General features: G+C 37.4%; 1 long non-coding RNA gene across 1 annotated transcript; it reads left to right on the top strand.

Annotated features, from left to right (window-relative positions):
• Positions 1-3,650: 3,650 nt before the first annotated feature.
• Positions 3,651-4,233, top strand: LOC114159142 (uncharacterized). Its single transcript, XR_003598551.1, has 2 exons — positions 3,651-3,958; positions 4,150-4,233. It is a non-coding gene; the product is annotated as an uncharacterized LOC114159142 (long non-coding RNA).
• Positions 4,234-11,730: the final 7,497 nt, after the last annotated feature.

The raw sequence follows: 11,730 nt of genomic DNA, 5'->3' as shown, positions 1-11,730 counted from the left end.
TTGATGCTCTCAGTTTGTGTATGAGCCTAATTTGCAAAGCAAAATTAAATTCTGTTTCTGAATGCGAGAGTCTGGTACAGGCATGCCATAAGAGACGCAAAAGGAGTTTCTACAAAGTTTTTTTTACTTCCACATCCCAACTATCTGCTGCTTTGTGGCGATCTACCACATAAAACCCAAATAAAAATGGAAATGTATGGAATGTGACAAATTATAAAACTTTTTCAGGGCATGTTAAAGAAAGCAATTACAGAGATATTAGATATTTGGGAATTAAAATCACGTTTTACAAAGTTTGAGAATTCTTTCCTCAGAAATGACATGAAAGAGGATTAAGGGTTAATGGGAAAAAACACAATCGAGTACTGACTTGAATCTTAGATTTCATACTTGGATCTCAGAATTCAAACTTTTTTTCCTCAGGATTTTGGCCTTTTTCTTCCCCAGAATTTGGAAAAATTTAAAATTTTTGACTTAAATCTTAGAATTCAGACTTGAATTTTAAATTTTGGAGTTGATTCTCAGACCCTAAACCTTTATTTTCAGATTTCTGACCTATTTTTCTCAGAATTCAACGGCTTTTTTGTTGTTTTTCTCCTCAGACTAGGTGGTTGTTTTTTATTCTGACTCCGATGCAGATTGCCACTTGGGGGAAACCAGCTTCTTTTTTTCCCCACTGACTCTAATTTTCTCGAGACGAACTTGATTAGCAAATGCAGTTTTGAGGACAAATCACTGAAACACAAAATGAAACCTCCCTCTAGGTGTCAGACTTGTCTCTCTGTTCAGGATTCAATATGTGGCAGTTTGTCGAAGAACACACTCTCTCATACACACACACACACTGTCACAGCAGCATTTTTCATCAGGTTTTGTGGCGCCGCTGCTGACTAAGAGACTGCTGCCAGCAAATCCACCACTTCCCATCCATATTGCCCTTTCTTTCATACCCACTCGCTCTCTGACAAATTATAGGTTCATCTAAAGTTGCCATGCCAAATTGTGTATATATACACACACTCTGGTCCATCCATTTGTCTAACCGTCTATTCATCCATCCAGTTCCTGCTGCTTTCTCGCTCCCTCCATCTGTATCCGTCCCTCTGAGGTGTCGGCCACAGCCATATCAGCACTTTATCTGCCCCGTTATGACAAGCTCTTATTGAAAGGGGAGGCGGGTGAACACAAACACACAGATTCAGGACGGCAACACCCAAATAAACTACCTTCTGACCGGCGGAAAATAAAAGCGCAGGCTGGCGACTGTTTTGTAACCGCAACTGCTTCCTGTTTGGTTTTGTTTTGTCCTTTAGGTCTGACATTTCATTTCTTTACTCTCTGTTTGCGTGAGTGCGCGTTAAAGGGTGACTAAGTCCTCGGCGGTGATGGCGTTCTGCCCGGAGGGGTGTGTGGAGGTCTGTATGGAGAGAATTGATCAAAAGAGAAAAGGGACCCTGGTGGGTAATGCTTCAGCAGTTAACCTCAGGTAATAGTGGGCTGATGGATTCAGTTCATTTTCAGCAGCAGATCCTGTTTATCAGCACTGCGCTACGGGCTAAAACTTCAAGAAGAGCAGTGGTCAATGTCAAACCTGGAGACTGCTGAAGAAAACAAGTTGGACTCAAACATTTAAAGGTGCTTAATTTGAGCCAGACACATTGGTGTGAAAATGTACAGATTTCTCCCGTTTGTGTATTGTTGTTGTTTTGTTACTGTAATGTCAAAAGCGCAGTTATCCAACTGTACATCTTTGAGAATCAAAAGTGGAGCCTCCTGCACAACCAACAAGAGTCCAGCAAGTGGTTTCTGGGTGGTAAGTCAACAGCTAAAGGCTTGTCTATTCCAGCAGCCATTGTACAGCGCATACAGTGACCAAACGTGCAGGAGATAGGCTTGTGTTGCTAGGTAACTGGCTGGGCTTCACTTGGGTTGCTAGGTAACGGTACATTCCGAAGGTTTTTGAAAGGGCTCATTTTCCAGACACTAAAAAACATGAACTTATTGACTTTTTTTAAAGTGCTTGGGCTGTTTTTAGAAGCAGTAGAAACCTCGTGCATCGTGTTACATATTATGTAAAACCTCAATTTCACCAAAAAACTGGGGACGTAAACGCCACAGAAGCCCATTTACGCATTGAAAGAAAAAATAAAAAGCTCAACCGGAAGTAGTTTTCGAGACTACTTCCGGTACTTCCGGAAAGAGAGAAAATATGTCGTGATTTTCTCTGTCAAAGCCATAATTACGAGATACAAAGTCATTATGAGACAAAGCCTACGAGACTATCTCAAAATTGTTTTTGAATCTCATAATTATTACTTTAATTGTTCTCGTCATTATGACATTAAAACTCAACATTATGACTTCCTGTTGGGCTTTTTCTTTTGTTTTTTTGTTTTGGCTTACATTGTACAAGAACAGCGAAAGCCAACATCCGACTGTTAACGTTTGAATAACTTCAGCTTTGGCATGTAAATAAGCAAATGTACAGTTTTAGTCACACATAATATTTTAAACACGTACTTTTAACATCATAATCACACCTCGTTCCCTTTTCTTCACGTTTAATCCGTACTTTCATTGCCATTAAGCTTCATTTGCACTAACCGTTAAGCCGGAAGTTTCCCCTTCAAAATAAAAGCATCAAACTCAAACAGGATGTTAATCATATCTAATGCTAAATTAAGGCGTTAAGCACCAAAATAATATGGAAGCAAATAAATTAAAGTATTTCGGGTTATTTACACCTCCTGTTATGCAGCAGGGCAACGATCCAAAGCACAAATCTTCATCGAAATGGCAAAAATAAACAAAATGGTCTAAATTTTGACCTAAATCTGATAGATGGTGTGTTTGGGAAGCCTATTAGTAAACTGAAAGTTATTAGTAAAGTGATTCAGGTTGTCTGAAACATTTAGATGTGGCGACACGCATAATCAGGAGACAACTGTAAACAGGTAAATACCTTTTATTCACAGCGTCACAAACAGTCTGAAGTATTCAGGTCAATAAATGGATACATACATTCATTCCCATTCTGAGTGCTCTTAAATTTAAATCACATCCCGTCCAGTCATTTCTGACAAGTCATACTTGAAAATCTGCTGTAAAAGCCCATCATAGTTGAAATAGCATCAAACACTTTTCCACAGTCCCTCAGGGATTCAACAGCAGGTTCCTGCAGTTCGAGGAAATTTATAGCTGAAAATAACTTTAAGTAGTCCCAAAGGAATAAAGCGAGTGACTCAGCTTTTGTTTTTCCTCTGTAAGTTTCCTGCTGGTCCCAGAAGTCTCCAGATTAGGGGGTGGAAAGCCCAGAGGAACCGCTTCCTATTTAATGCTGAGAAATGGTAGCGCTGAGAGGCATTCAGACGATCAATAAAAAAAAGTTACTGTTATTTCACTTTAGAAATGGTTTTGAGTTATCTCTGAAAAGAGCACAGACTGTATCATTTTATGACTTTTGATCACATAGTAAAAATTAGCCTCAATTGTATTGATGGGAAATACAGTTATTTCCCATCAATTGTAGAAAAATATAAATGAACACATAACAAATTGTTTTAATACCTTAATTTTTCTTCATAACTTAGTGTCTTCAATAGGTCTACCTCCATCCAATCTGACTTAGTTTATGATTTTGCAAATGTAGCATGTAATGTAATTATGTAGCAGAATTAATTTTATTTATTTATTTTATTTTCCTTTATGAACCTTCTCAAAACTAATTTTCTTTGAATTGACATGTCTGTAATATATTATTTCTGTTTTATCTTGCTTTCATTTTTGGCCCCTAGTGTGTAAAAGGCCATCCTCATCTATGAATATTGGTTTTCCTTTGTTTTTTAATTGTATTTTGTTTTGGTGGGGAAGCTTTTATTTTCTTACTTCCTGTTTGTGCGCTACATCCTGTGTGTTCCCGCTGCCCTCCTCAGTTCGCGCCAAGCTGCGCTGGGGAGAGGTAAGTGTACAGAGTTGTCTTTCATTCGAGTATTAAAATATTGAAAAAGTTCTAAAAATATGTTGTAAACTCACATATATATATTCATGTTTAGCGCAGCACTATGATGGGCATTTGTCTTCCACATTGGTGACACCCATCAAGTTTTCCGTATCAACGTGGTTGTTTTTTTTTTCCTTTTGGTTGATTAGGGTGTTTGGAGAATCCGAAGCCCAGGAGCTGCTGTGCTTAAAATGTTCTTGTTTTGAACAGGAATAAAATTATCCTGAATCCTGGTTCCGAGGTGGTCCTGACTTCCTGTTCCACAACCGTTACACAAAGAAAAATGGACAAAACTTTCCAACCTTAACAATCCAAACAGCCTTTTTCACCGTCAGTCTATCTAAATAAAACTTGTTTACAGCCACAAATGTTCAATGATCTTTCAAAAAAAAAGTCAACTTATAATCTTTTGTTAGCTATATTTAGACAATTTGGTCATTTATGTTAAAGAATCACAATTGTATTTCTATTTTTAGGTTTTAAATTAAAGAAAAATGGAGTCATTAAAAATTTGCTAAAGGAACTAAGAAGTTTTTAGATTAAACTCAAGAAATTTTTTTAAAAAAAGGACGGAGTCATTATTTTTAGAGGATGTTGTAAAAAAGCGATTTCCAACCTAATGACAAGATAAATAGTTATTGTAAAAAAACTAAAACATTAATTCAGGGTTTTTGTGTCGTCTTGCATTTAAACAGACATTTGTTGTTCGTGCAGGAAACAAAACTTTTGAGGACAAACTTTCTTCGTAAAATAACTTTTATAGAAGAACCGGCATACATGCACCACTCCAGTCCGGTAGATGGCGGCGATGCGCATCAAAACACTGCTTTCCAACCACCGTGAAAAAAGGAAGAAGAACCGGCGGCCATTTTGAAAACAGGCTCAGCTCCGAGACAGAAAAGGTTTTTTCCCAACTGGTGAGTTTGATTGAATGTTTGCAGTTTTGCTCATCCGATAGTTTTATGTTTTATGGTGTAACAATCAGAAGAAACTTTAAGAGGATATTTAAAAACCGGCGCAGCAGATGTTGCTTGATTTGTGTCGTTGCTGCTTTTTTGTTTCTTTCTGCATTTTGGAGCAGTTCTGATATTTACTGAAAAGAGAAGTTTTCATTATTTTGACGTTAGCTTGAGCTGTTAGTGTCACAGGTGAAACATGCAAAAAATTTGCACGTTTTCTCCAAAAAATCTTAATTAAAAGGTTGAAATATTTAACTGGGATGTCAGAATGTTTTCCTAAGGTCTGGTTATTAAATTATAATTTGATTCAGAAACTGAAAAAAATTCAGAAGATTTGAAAAGCCAGGTTTTTCTAGCAACTCTTTGACTTGTCAAACTCAAATTGTATAATTTTTTTTTTTTAGAAAATGTTTGAGTTTAATCAAAAACTTCTTAGTTCCTTTAGCAATTTTTTAACTTTCCAAACAATTTTTTCCCCCAGAAAATGTGAGATTAATCTCAACTTTTGGGTGTTTCTTGGAATTTTTTTGTCTTTTCAAACTCAAAGCTTTCTTTTTTGTTTTCCAGAAATTTTCTGAGATTAATCAAAATTTCTGAGGGGTTTTTTTCTAGCAAATTTTCAACTTTTCAAACTCAGAAATTTCCAAGTTTTTTCTTGAAAATTTCAGATTAATCTCAAAATATTAGAATTTTTTTCTAGCAAATTTCTGACTTTTCAAACACAGTTTCTTTTCTTTTCTAGAAGATTTCTGAGTTTGTTTGACTAAAGTTTACCCCTGTTTTTTCTGTCTGGCCCTAACGCGCCGTCGTACCTTTCTGGGTTACACCTGGACACCTTCATGCTCATTTCACATGCGTCTGAACGCGGCGCGCTTCTAAATGCTGATAATCTCGTAGACACAACTGTTCCTCTCAGTCTCAGTGGGATTCCACACGCTGCCAGTTCTTGACAGCAAGATAAATAATAATCCTCTGATGGATGCTGCTGGGAAGTGAAAGCTGAAGGAAGATTTAATAAAATCCAATAGACTCTAATTAAAGTGGCTTGAATATGTGTGTGTTCAAGTATGTTACAAAAAATGTGTGTGTGCAATAGTGAGAATTTCTGTTTTTATTTTTTTGCTATTTCTGAACCTGAGCTTATTCGTCATGTTGTATGAAGATAAACAGAAATTTGCAAATATCAGCTCCTAAAAAGAAACACCGCAGCTTTAAAAAAAGCTATTTTAATAACAATATTATAAATATTGTTGTCACTTAATTGTTTTCATTCTCTCCATAAATACACACTTTTTTGGTTAATATAGTTAGAAGGGAAAAATTGGAGTGCTGAAAAATAATAACAGAAAGTTTTGGAAATAATAAAACTGATTTTATCGCATCCTACATCTGTTAAGGCAGAACAGCAAATATGTTATAGTAAAAATGTTTTTTTTATTAATTATATTTGCCAATAATGGAAATGGAAATGTCATAAGAATGACAGAACTCTGCATCCATCAGGTTCAGCTGTCAATATGTCCCACAAACTTTTCAGTATTTTAAAAAAATAATTATTTTCCCAATTACCAGCTTGATTCACAACAGGAGGTTTGAATTCTGCCACGACTGCAGCTGAAACTAGATGTGAAAGCAGACGTCTACCAGCCAGGCGTCGCGTTTCTGTACCAAAAACATCAGCAGCTTATTTACAACTTACAGGAAACTGTGATTCAAAGCACAAACAAATTGTAGAAATAGCTTGAAACTCTTGTATAAAACATTTTCATTTATTTTTCGGTTTTCTGCCTTGGTTTCTCATGATATTACAGCACATTACCACCAAGGGTGTAAAGTATTGAAGCAGGCATCTCATCAATAGCGCCGCGTGATTTCTCTGAGGGTTGTGCGACTCTCAAACACACCGGCTTTCATCTGGTTGCTGTCAGACTCCAGCAGAGATGCTATTGCCAGAACCAGGGAGCTGAGAGATGATGAGTTTGATTTGGTTCCTGTGGAAATCAGTCGTGATTTTTTCCCCTCATAAGATATTTTACAAAGAAGTCGGGGTTTGTTCCTACAGGAAGAACTGACCCTGTTGATCGGATAATCTGGGCAATAAATTGATTTAATCTGATTTCTTGTTTTTTGAAGATGGAGTTTTTGGATAATAATATTTTTTTCACCAATACATTCCTTCGGTTTCTGTAGTTTGAGGGCAGCCATCTTGTTTGACAGCTTCTATTAATTTGGACTTTGAATTCAGGTCAACCCACAGAAGGAATGACTGAAGTAAAATCCAGTTTTTAAAGATATTTTCTGTCATTTGTGCTTTTTTTCAACTGAGAAAAATTCTACTAATCTAGAAATAAAATTTTGGATAAAAAAAATGGAGATGAAATATAAGTGCAGGACGATATGCCTGAAAAAAGTATTGGGATGTAAGTGTTTCATATCAGTCTATCGATCATTATTGATTGTGATTTACACAATCAGTTTGTTGTTTTAAGTATCTGAAATACTTCAGAGCTGGTGGCGTAACCTTCCCTGTTTTATCCACATTTTTTACTTCACACTGTTTTATTTTTAAGCATCTATGAGGCGTAGTGGAGAAACCTTGAGCTATTGCTGAAGTTACTCAACAGGTCGTTGCTAGGTAACCAAAGAGTGAGTGAGTTGCTAGGTAACCAAAGAGTGAGTGAGTTGCTAGGTAACCAAGGAGCGAACGAGTTAGTTGATCCCACTCACTTAGCTTAGCCTGCCTTGAAATGTTGAGTGGGTCAAGTTTTCCTGTGCCTACATCCCCCAGAATGCCGTGCGGTACTGGATCTGAGTTCAGCGAATATTCTATATATTGAATATTCAATCACCTGTCTATCATAAGAGACAGGTGATCAATAGATAATATATATGATTGAATATCAGGGTTGGTGGCTTCAACTCACTCACTCACTCACTCACTCACTCACTCACTCTCTTTGGTTACCTAGCAACAACTTGTTGAGTAACTTGCGCAGCAGCAGTTTAAGGTTTTTCCACATAACTGCTTAAAAATAAACAGGCTGGAGTGAAAACTGGATAAAACAGGAAATGTCACACCACCGGCTTGGCAGCATTTCAGATATTTAAAACACAAAATTAATCAATAATTATCGATATCGATATATTGACTGATATGAAATGCTTATGTTGTGATATAAACCCCTAGTTCTGATCTCTACCTCCTTTTTAAATGTTTGTCCAGAGACGTTATATAAATCTCCTCAGTTTCAATTACTTTGATGTTCCTGTCCTTGTTGCCATATTTTATTTTTTTTATCTGCTCAGGAATCTTTCTGAAAGTTTCCTCACATCTCCACATCCTCTATAACTCTGCCTGAATGGATGCGTAGCGTCATGGACGGATGTGGAGAGAGAAAACAGGCTGGATGGACGAGAGGAGCCGCTAATGCATCCTGTGATCTGTGGATTGGAAAGTAGCACAACACAGAAAGAAAGACAGTAAGAGGAAAAAAGAGACGGATTCTAATACACAGAAAGGATAAGGGAGAGAAAAGGCAATCAGAGGGAAAACGCAAGAGAGAGTGAGGCGAGCTGACACTTTGTCAGAGGGAGAGCTGGTGGTCTGATGGGCTAATGTCGCCCCGGTTCAAGTCCCTCTTAAAGACGTCAGATCACACAGGCAGATTGCCCTTAGAGGATTTGAGGCAGCCACCCGCCAGGGGAGCTGGGAAATTGCATTTGCTGCCTGCTACAAGATTCTGATAAGAGCAGATTTGTTCTAAGAACGCAATGACAGGGCAAGGTTATCACAAGCTGCCTGGCCTCCCTACTGAAGAGAGGAGGGTAGAGGCCTAACACCGGAGAAATCCTCAGCAGGAAAGGGGAAGAAAACTCTCCATTTATGCTGGAGACAAGATGTTGCTTACAACCGAGTGGAAAATGAAGTGGTTGTGTTTTATTTTCTGTTATGAATCCTTTTCTTCAAGGATCATGCAGATGTAAATAACCCTGTCATGATTACAAATTACACTGGTGATAAATTGTCCCAGAAGTTATTGCGATAAATAATAATATATTTGTTTTGAGAACTATTAAAAAAGAGGATCATTTAATGCTAGCTTTGGATAAAACGTTTGGCTTTCTCCTCTTTTAATCTCCCGAGTCCTCGGCGAGTGACGTTCTCCGTGGGCGACGTGCAGCGACGGCGTGCTGCTAAAACGAAACAACAACAAAGCGTGTTGACGTCACAGATCACAGAGTTTAATCTCATACAAAGCAATCGACAACAAAGCTGCCAAGGAACAGAGATATGCATTTTCTCATAAAAATAAAGACACACACAAGGGGAAGACAAACCAACACGAAACAAAGACAAAAAAGGCAAAAATAGCGGCCGCTCTCTCTCTCTCTCTCTGGGCTGACCTGGAATTTTTATACTGAGTAGGTGTTTCTTGAATTTAATATATTCAATTAAGGCGTTCCGCTCTTTAACCAATTAGAAACTCCCGTAGGGACTAAGGGAAACTTGAGAAGTCTCCTAATTTACAGCGAAGTTCCAAAGGCGTCTGGTTTCTGTCGAGAGACAAGGGCGGACCAGTTAATCTTGGAGGATACCAGGTACGAATGTCCCCGGCGCCGAGAGTCTTAAGATAAGATTTCGCAGACACCCTCGGAATCTGACGTCTCTTCCATTATTTCTCCTAACGTTCTCGAAGGGACTTGCATCTGGTAATTTTCAAGGAAATGTTATCTTTGCAAACCCCAGTTTTTGCTTTTGCACAGTCAGCCCCCCAAAAGATTGAGTTCTGCCAAAATAATACATAAAATCCACAGGACAAAATAAAGTATAATTCCTGAGCCATTTTCTAATAGTAAAGAAAACATTTTCATTCAAACAATTTCCATTTGCTTCTAATATCGTCACAGATAATACAGTTTTTCAAATACATCCATCCTATAGTAGTTTTAAAATGAGATAATACAATCTTCAGTAAAAACATGGTATTAATACTTAGAAATTAAATGTTAAGGGGTTTCAATCTTCTATTTTGCATTAGTTTCACACCATCGCAGATGCTGGCCTCCGGCAGGTCTCCCTCCAACTGCCTGCAGGAATGCTAATTTATGGCTCTGTGTTCTAGCCGGGCCTCAAAAGGCCCCATTTAGTGATCTGCATTCTGACCCCTGTCTGTCCGGTTCAAGACAAGAGTATCAAACCTACCCTTTTTACACATGCGTAAGATTAACGGTATTAAGTCTAAAATTAATCATTTTTCTTAACAGAACCTTTTCAAGTGGTGGCATAATAATAATCCTCAAAGACCCGTAGACTTTAAATTATAATGAACATTTAACACTGGAACTAGACGACATTTTAAATATCCAAAATAAATTAACTAAACAACAGAAATAACAAATACAATGAATTATGACGTCTCTGTAAACAAAATTGTCCAAAGACTTTTTTATTTTAGCTATGCTTCTCATGGCTAGCTAAGCAAGGTTTAGTTCTTTAGTTGCCTAGCAACTCTCTCAATCTTTGGTTACCTAGCAACAACTTCTTGAGTAACTTATGCAGCAGCAGTTTAAGGTTTGTGCCTCATAACTGCTTAAAAAAAACGGCATAGAGTGAAAACTACATAAAACAGGAAATGTCATGTCACCACTTTGGGAGTATTTGAGATACACAAAACAAAAATCTAATCAATAATTATCAATATTGACTGATATGAAACACTTATATTATATCATGATAAATTTTTCAGCCATATTGTCCAACCCTGTGTGTAGTATCTGGGTCTGAAGCTATTAATTGTGATTAATGTATTACTTAAATAATCGTCAACTAATTTTGTAATCAGTTAATCATTAATTGGAGTATAAAACTTAAAATAAAAGGTCAAATGCTGCAAGAAACAACACAGTCTGAGCAGCAATGAAGCCAAAACTGGTCTGTTCTCATAATACTATCACTTAATTTTCATATTTTTGTGAATTTAGCTTGTAGTTTTACTTTTTAAAGTCCTAATGTGCCTTCGAAGTAACATGGCAAAATGAGTAAAACTTAAGAAGGATCTGTGTCTTTAAGGCAAACCAATGACTTTAGAAAATACTTTAAAAGATGCCTAAGCTTTTCATTTAAAACTTTACGGTTTACTTTAATGTTTAGAACCAAACTGTTGCAAGTTTCATGGCTGCATAAACTGAGCCTTGTCAGATATTTTCCCTGGTCGTTCAGCCAGTAGTTCTCCGTTTGGACTTTTTCTGTCTCGGCAGATGCTTGAGAGATTTTGCTTTTCAAGTTTTTACCTTTTGAACTGTGTCTCTGCTGCTGCAGGACACCAGAATAACAGCTCTTGATTTGGTTGTCAAACGTTTAGAAAGCAGAAGAGCAGCTGGGCGGGACGTGTTGCTTCTGATAGACATGTCCTTCCTGTTTGAGGCTTTTTGTCACGTGATCATCTGTCATTGTCAACAAGGAGTGAAAGATCTGCAAAGTAAAAGTTCAAAGGAGTTTTTTTTCTATTTTTGAGCTTTGAAGGCTTAAAGCTGTCAAAACGGTAATCTATCTGTCCTGAGGAAGTGTGCGGACCCTGAGCTTAAAGTCCGTTTGACTGACGTCGTTTTAAAAAGCGTGAGCCCATCACAAGCTTCCTGCTGCTCAGCTTTCAACGCGCTCTCTGCCTCTGTTGTCCAGAAATCCAGCTGTAATGAGTCACATTGGTTTATAATAACACAGAAATGATGCCACATAATGTAAGATACAGTAGGACCAAAAATGGAAACAAG

This window comes from Xiphophorus couchianus, chromosome 15 (assembly GCF_001444195.1).
Source record: "Xiphophorus couchianus chromosome 15, X_couchianus-1.0, whole genome shotgun sequence".
Taxonomy (NCBI): domain Eukaryota; kingdom Metazoa; phylum Chordata; class Actinopteri; order Cyprinodontiformes; family Poeciliidae; genus Xiphophorus; species Xiphophorus couchianus.
Note: the sequence above shows the minus strand (reverse complement) of the source record. Positions and strands in the feature narration are given on the sequence as shown.